This window comes from Hevea brasiliensis, chromosome 5 (genome assembly GCF_030052815.1).
Source record: "Hevea brasiliensis isolate MT/VB/25A 57/8 chromosome 5, ASM3005281v1, whole genome shotgun sequence".
NCBI classification, from domain to species: domain Eukaryota; kingdom Viridiplantae; phylum Streptophyta; class Magnoliopsida; order Malpighiales; family Euphorbiaceae; genus Hevea; species Hevea brasiliensis.
This window is the reverse complement of record NC_079497.1, coordinates 45,825,683-45,832,903: the sequence shown is the minus strand read 5'-3', so window position 1 is coordinate 45,832,903 and position 7,221 is coordinate 45,825,683. Positions and strand designations below refer to the sequence as shown.

The window sequence follows — 7,221 nt, the reverse complement described above, 5'->3', positions numbered from 1 at the left end:
AAAAACAGTTAAATAGTTGAGAAAATTAGCTAAGCAAGCTAGGTAGATTCCGAGTACATCTGAAGGAGTCCAATCTCCAAGGGAATTAAGTTCGAATTCGGATTCAGATTCAAATTCTGAAAACAAAACCATGGTTGCTAGAACTTTGAAAGAGTTAGCTGCTCCTAATCTAAACCAATAGCCTTTATGTATTCAATACCCTACTTTAAATGTTGCTTTTGAGTTAAAATCTAGACTAATCCATTTGTTGCCTAAGTTTCATGCTCTTGCAGGTGAGGATCCACATAAGCATTTAAAGGAATTTCATGTTGTGTGTTCCAGCATGAAACCTCGAGGAGTTTTTGATGACCAGATTAAGCTTCGAGCTTTCCCTTTCTCACTGGAAGGAATAACTAAGGATTGGTTGTATTACCTTTCTTTTGGATCCGTCAACTCATGGAATGGGATGAAGTAGATATTTTTGGAGAAATATTTTCCTGCTTCTCGTGCTGCCAACATAAGAAAGAAATTTGTCTCATTCTGTAGTACAATGGAGAGAGTTTATATGAGTATTGGGAGCAATTTAAGAAGTTGTGTGCAAGCTGTCCCCATCATCAAATAAGTGAGCAGCTTTTGATTCAATATTTCTATGAGGGACTTCTACTAATGGACCGCAGTATGACAAATTCTGCCAGTGGAGGAGCTTTGGTTAACAAGACACCAGAAGAGGCAAGGAGGCTGATTGCTAACATGGCAGTAAATTCTCAGCAGTTTGGAATGAGAATGGATCACACACCTAAGAAGGTTAATGAGGTATGTAACGCCCTCACTTTAGGTAGTCCGTGCATCCTACTATTCCGACGACTAATTCTCTATTCGGACAGTTTGAATGTCTGGACCTACACTCAAACTAGAGTGAGAAAACATAAATTGACTGAATATAGACTAAGAAAAATTAAAGAAAAGTAAAAGAAATGAAGTGCAACTCAGTTAAACGAGCCAGGGTCATAGCGATGGGTAACCGTACGGGGAAATATCGGTAAAGACAGTTACTGACCCCAGACACGTGAGGAATCCCGAGACATAATTTTCGGGACTTAACTTAAGGGTTAATGAGGTATAAATGACATTAAAAATATCAAAGAAAATCCTGGAAAATTTATTTATTGGTACAGAAAAAAATAACCCGATAAGTCTAATGAAGGGCATTTTGCTCATTTCAACCCTAGAGTTGAATTTTGACCTAACTGTCAATTAAAATAAGAGAGATTAAAATATATAAAATGAAATAAAACATGAAATTGTGTAAGAAAATAATAAAAGAAAAGAAAAGAAAAAAAAAAGAAAAGTAAATAGAAACAATGACATCATAATTAAAAGCCTAACCAATAGGAATTAAACAACTATTATAAAGAGATAAGAAGAGTTAAAATGAGACAAAAATTGACTAAAATTTCAGATTTTATTTTCCTCATCTTCTTTCTTCTATAAGCCATCCCCCATTAGAGCTCTATTCCCCCATTTCCATCAAGCTTTGAGCGTGATTTTTCCTAAGCTTTCTATCCCAAAACCCTAAACACCTTTCACAAAAATTAATCTCCACATCAAGAGGAATATTTTGATTGTTATAAAGTGAAGAAAACTCAAAGTTTTACCAAGTCAAGAAAGTGATTAAAGAGGTTAGTGCACTAATTCATTTCTATTTCTTTTCTAAGCATGACAAGCTTGCTAAATTAAGTTAGAATGATATAAAATTAAAAGAAATTAATAGGGATAGGAATTACTAAATTTTAGCAGGCATTATAAGAGTTCTGGTTTGATGGTTTGATGAAATTATTTGTGTTTATTAGTGATATTGATGAGTAATTGTGATGAGCAAATTGATTGTCATGGGTTTACATGAATTGAGAAATGTGATTTATGATTTTTTTACCTAACTTTGAGGAAATTGATGTGTGTCTTGAAATGGATGATGTTGAGATAATTTAATGACCATTAGAAGTGCTATATATGTCGAATGAAGTTTGTGGAGTTGGGAGAATTGAATTTGGGAGTGTTGATTCTTATGCAGGAAAATCGAACCTTTGAGTCCAGTGCATTGTTTGAGTTATAACTGTAGTTGTGTTGCTCCAATTGGTGTGAGGCCAATTGGAGATGAAACCTAGGACAAATTACCCATTTTTCATCAAGAAATCATGCCCAAATTCTATCTATAAATTGACCAATTTATTGTCCCAATCCAGATGTCCAGACCTTGAACCCAGAAAATTCACTAAATGAACAGTAAATGTTCAAATAACCATAACTCCCTCTAGACAGGTCTAAATGACCTGAATTTTAACCATTGGAAAGATTAGACCTAGGACTACAACTTTCATTGAGAAAACCAAGCCCAGAAATGCCTTTAACCAAATGAAATTGTTGACTCAAATTAAGACACCAAACTGACCTGCACCATTCTGCCCAGAATTTTCTGGACTAAAGCTCACCCGACCAGTTTTGGCAAAATAGCCATAACTTGGTCTATAAAAATCCAAATGCAATGAAACCAATGGAAAAAGTTTTATAAGACATAGATATACAATATTGATCTTTTAACTAAAACCTAGAAACCTAGGGAACTAGGTCAATGAACTAGGTTAATTTAACATATAAATTCTAGAAATTTTCAAAAGAACCATTTGACCTCAGAACACTCATTTAGCTATATCTCCTACTAGAAAATTCCAATTAGGTTGAGCCATACTAATCTGGAACCCTAAGAAACAGAGCTCCAACTTTGTTTTAGACTTGGTCCTCACATTATGAACATAAGAACCCTAAAATGGGAGTCAAATTTTCTAATCTGAACATGAGCCCTAGTAGAATAGGGTACATGAGTCCAAGCCAGTGATTTGGCCATAATTAATTCTACAAAACTTGAAAAATTGTAATAAAAATTTATGAATGACTATAAGACATAGAGAAACAAATTCTATGAAGGGAGTGTGGCCAAACAGTGGCCACATCCTAGTTAATTTGCTATGTAAATACAGTGCACCAAATCTGGACCTAAAGAAAAGTCCATAAAACAATTAGGCATATGAGATGAAATGAATTAGAATAAATTTTTAAGCATAAAAATAACATGACTTAATGAAATTATAAATACTTAATAATATTATTCTGCCCAAAGTATACCTAGACTCATTTATATAGCTTGGATCGATTGGTATACTAATTAGGGACTACATATTGCAGTACTGCCCACAGGATTAATTATTGACAGACAACATATGTCTAAGATGATTGTTCTACTGACTTTATACTTGCCCGATGGCCATAGTGCCAATTTTTATTATTACTAGCTTATGCCTGCCTGCTGGCCTTGTGCTTGATATGACCGTTGTATACTTGATAGAGATACGGCTGTCTAACTTGTATACTCCCGTGTATCCAGTCTATATAGTCTGTCATAGGCTACTTGGGCACAGAAATGAGTAGAAATCTTTAATTGAAATAAATGCATGAGAAGATTGTTAAGGTGAACTTCATTGAATTAAACATAAGATACATGATAAAAAGATTCCGATTAATTTATTTTGTCCAAAGTTCTATAAACATGTAAAAGACCTAGAAATTCATAAAATTTTATATTTCCTTATAAGAATACATGTAGAATAATTATTTCAGTTATTTATTTATTTTTATTTCAATATATGCACCACTAAGCATTATGCTTAGCGCGTTGGTTCTTATCATGTGTAGGTACAGGAGAGCTACAGCAACAACAGCAGTAGAGCTCAGGTAGGACTTGAACAGATCTGCTACAGTGTAGATTGTCACCTCACCAGTTCATTTTGGTAGGGCTCATATATAGTTGGATTTTGTATTTTGGTTATTGTATGTAATAAATCAGATTGAGATATGTAACTAAATTTTGGATTGTATATAAAATTGTATATTATTATGGGTAATGTTATATGAATAAAATGCAAGTTTATTTTATTTGAAAATTTTATGAGTAATGGTATGATATGGTACATGAATAATTGATATGAGAAATGATGTGATGGAATGGGATAAAAAAAAAAATTTCTACACGTAATACAATATAATTGAATTATTATTATACATGACAAGACAAAATAGAGTGCTCCGGCAATGAATGTAGCACACCTTGCTCGGCTACACTGTAGGCCGGGTAGGGGTGTTACATTTATTGGTATCAAAGCAAAGGTTTAGGCATTCCTAGGCATAGGTAGACAGAAAGATATTGTATGCATAACATGCATGAGCCCTTGTTTAGGAGTCGAGGTGACACTAATGCAGATATGTTTTTTATTTATTTTATAGGATTGATGGAGTCCAATCCTTCAGAGGAAGGGTATTACAAACTAGTGGAGGAGGAGGAGATTGGTAATAATGCACCTGTCCGTAGTCAGAGGCGAGACAGAAGAGAGGAGTCATCCCGGGGTACAGCAGGCAGAACGCAGCAGGCATTTTTGGAGCAAATGACTCAGATGCTCCTCCAGTTCATCGGAACCACCCCACAGCCTACACAACAATCCCCACTAGAGAAGTTAAAAAAGTATGGGGTTATTGACTTTATGGGTAAGAAGGAAGATGACCCATCCGCTGCTGAGAATTGGCTAGAGCGGACTGAGAGAGTGCTGAGGCAATTACATTGCATGCCAGAGCAACAGTTAGAGTGCGCTCTGTCGTTACTACAGGAGGAAGCCTACCAGTGGTGGGATACAGTGTCTAGAACGGTACAGCCGACAAAGCTTACTTGGGATTTCTTTCTGACTGAGTTCAGAAAGAAGTATATTAGTCATATATACTTAGAGGCCCGAAGGAGAGAGTTTCTGACCTTAAGGCAGAGACGGTTAACGGTCTCTGAGTATGAGAGGGAGTTTGTGAGGCTGGGTAGATATGCATGAGAGGTAATGCCTAAAGAGGTAGAGAGGTGCCGTAGGTTTGAGGATGGACTGAACGATAATATCAGAATTATAGTGATGGCACATGGGTACACGTATTTCTCCTGGCTAGTGGCTGCATCACTTAATATAGAGAGGGTACCGAATGAGGAGTAGTCTAGGAGAGATAGACAGCGAAAGAGGAGTTCTGGACAAGGTCAGTCTAGTGCACCAGTTTCTGAGGGTAAAGGCCCAAGGTTTCCCAAGGCCAAGGCCAGAGACAGGGGTCTCAGTTTACTCAGAGAGGAGGATAGCCCAGAGCGTCAGTGGGGAGTTCTCTTGGCACAATGGTAGGGGGATCTGCCTCCATACCATTATGCACCTATTATGAGAGCAGGCACCGAGGAGAGTGCCGATTGTTGACTGGGGGATGTTTCCGATGCGGAGCTACAAACCATTTTCTATGAGATTGTCCCCATAGGAGTGTTTCCACTGCCCCACCACCGACTGAGAGATCTGCCCTACAGTTCAGAGGGGTAGACGACCTGTGAGACCAAAGGTGATGGGTACCTCACAGAGACCAGCTTCTGAGACGATTGAGCGACCCGAGGCTTGAGTAGCACCTCGTGCGTATGCTATGAGGGCACAGGAGGAGCCAGAGCTGGCAGACGTTATTAGAGGTATATTTCTCATTATAAAATTTTAGTATATGTAATAATAGACCCCATGTACAAGATAAAAGTAGATGGGTACAAAACTAGTTGAGAATAAGATCGTAAAGCCAAAACTCATAAAACAGACTAAGGAGAAGTAGTTCCTCCACTATTTACACTGAGTAAATTTCGAGGACGAAATTTTTATTAGAGGGGGAGAATTGTAACGCCCTCACTTTAGGTAGTCCGTGCATCCTACTGTTCTGATAACTAATTTTCTATTCGGACAGTTTGAATGTCTAGAACTACACTCAAACTAGAGTGAAGAAACATAAATTGACTGAATATAGACTAAGAAAAATTAAAGAAAAGTAAAAGAAATGAAGTGCAACTCAGTTAAACTAGCCAGGGTCACAGCGATGAGTGACCATACAGGAAAATATTGGTAAAGACAGTTACTGACCCTAGACATGTGAGGAATCCCAAGAGATAATTTTCAGAACTTAATTTAAGGTTAATGAGGTATAAATGACATTAAAAATGTCAAATAAAATTCAGAAAAATTTATTTATCGGTAAATAACCTGATAAGTCCAATGAAGGGCATTTTGGTCATTTCAACCCTAGAGTTGAATTTTGACCTAATTGTCAATTAAAATAAGAGAGATTAAAATATATAAAATGAATTAAAAACATGAAATTGTGTAAGAAAATAAGAAAAGAAAAGAAAAAAAAAAAGAAAAGTAAATAGAAATAATGGCATCATAATTAAAAGCCTAACCAATAGGAATTAAACAACTATTATGAAGAGATAAGAACAGTTAAAATGAGACAAAAATTGACTAAAATTTCAGATTTTATTTTCCTCATCTTATTTCTTCTATAAGCCGTCCACCATTAAAGCTCTCTTCCCCCATTTCCATCAAGCTTTGAGCTTGAATTTCCCTAAGCTTTTGTAACACCCCTCACCCAGCTACAGTGTAACCGAGCAAGGCGTGCTACATTCGGTACTGGAGCACCCTATCTTATCTTACTTTATTCCTTTAATAATTTGATCTCATTATATTTTAATATCAATTATTTTTAAATGGAGAAACCAGCAGAGTTCCCCCTATTTTATTATCAGTTGGCATACTTCACTATTCATCTTCCTAAAATTTTCAAAAATATTTTACAATAATGATCTCATCAATTATTCTCATAACCATCTCATAATTCACTTCTCATTCATATATCTCAATTTCATATTCATTTCCATGCATTTTCATTCATGCACAATTTATATTTATAAATTCTCAAGTTTCATTAATTTACATGATTTACAGATGGATTACATAAATTCATAACTTACATGATCTACAAATTAATTACAGTTCCATAATCTATATTTTAACATACAATTCATAGTTTTTATTATAAATAATAACTAATTATAATGTACAAAATACATAATATGATCTATATGGGCCCTATCTACATGCATTGCTGAGGAGGTGACAACCTTGAACACTCTGCAGATCAGACTCCAAAATTTCTATTTACTATTCGCTAGGCTTTAACTTTAGTACCTGCGCGAGGAAACAAATCCATCGCGCTAAGCATTGCTGCTTAGTGGTGCAATAATATAACAAGGAAATAATATACAAACAAAGGTACAAATAAACCATAGTTCAAATAATTTAGATTTACAAT

The 7,221-nt window shown here is 35.6% G+C and overlaps 1 non-coding gene across 1 annotated transcript; it reads right to left on the bottom strand.

The window, feature by feature from the left end:
• Positions 1–493: 493 nt before the first annotated feature.
• On the bottom strand, positions 494–599 carry LOC131180473 (small nucleolar RNA R71). Its single transcript, XR_009149243.1, has one exon. It is a non-coding gene; the product is annotated as a small nucleolar RNA R71 (small nucleolar RNA).
• Positions 600–7,221: the final 6,622 nt, after the last annotated feature.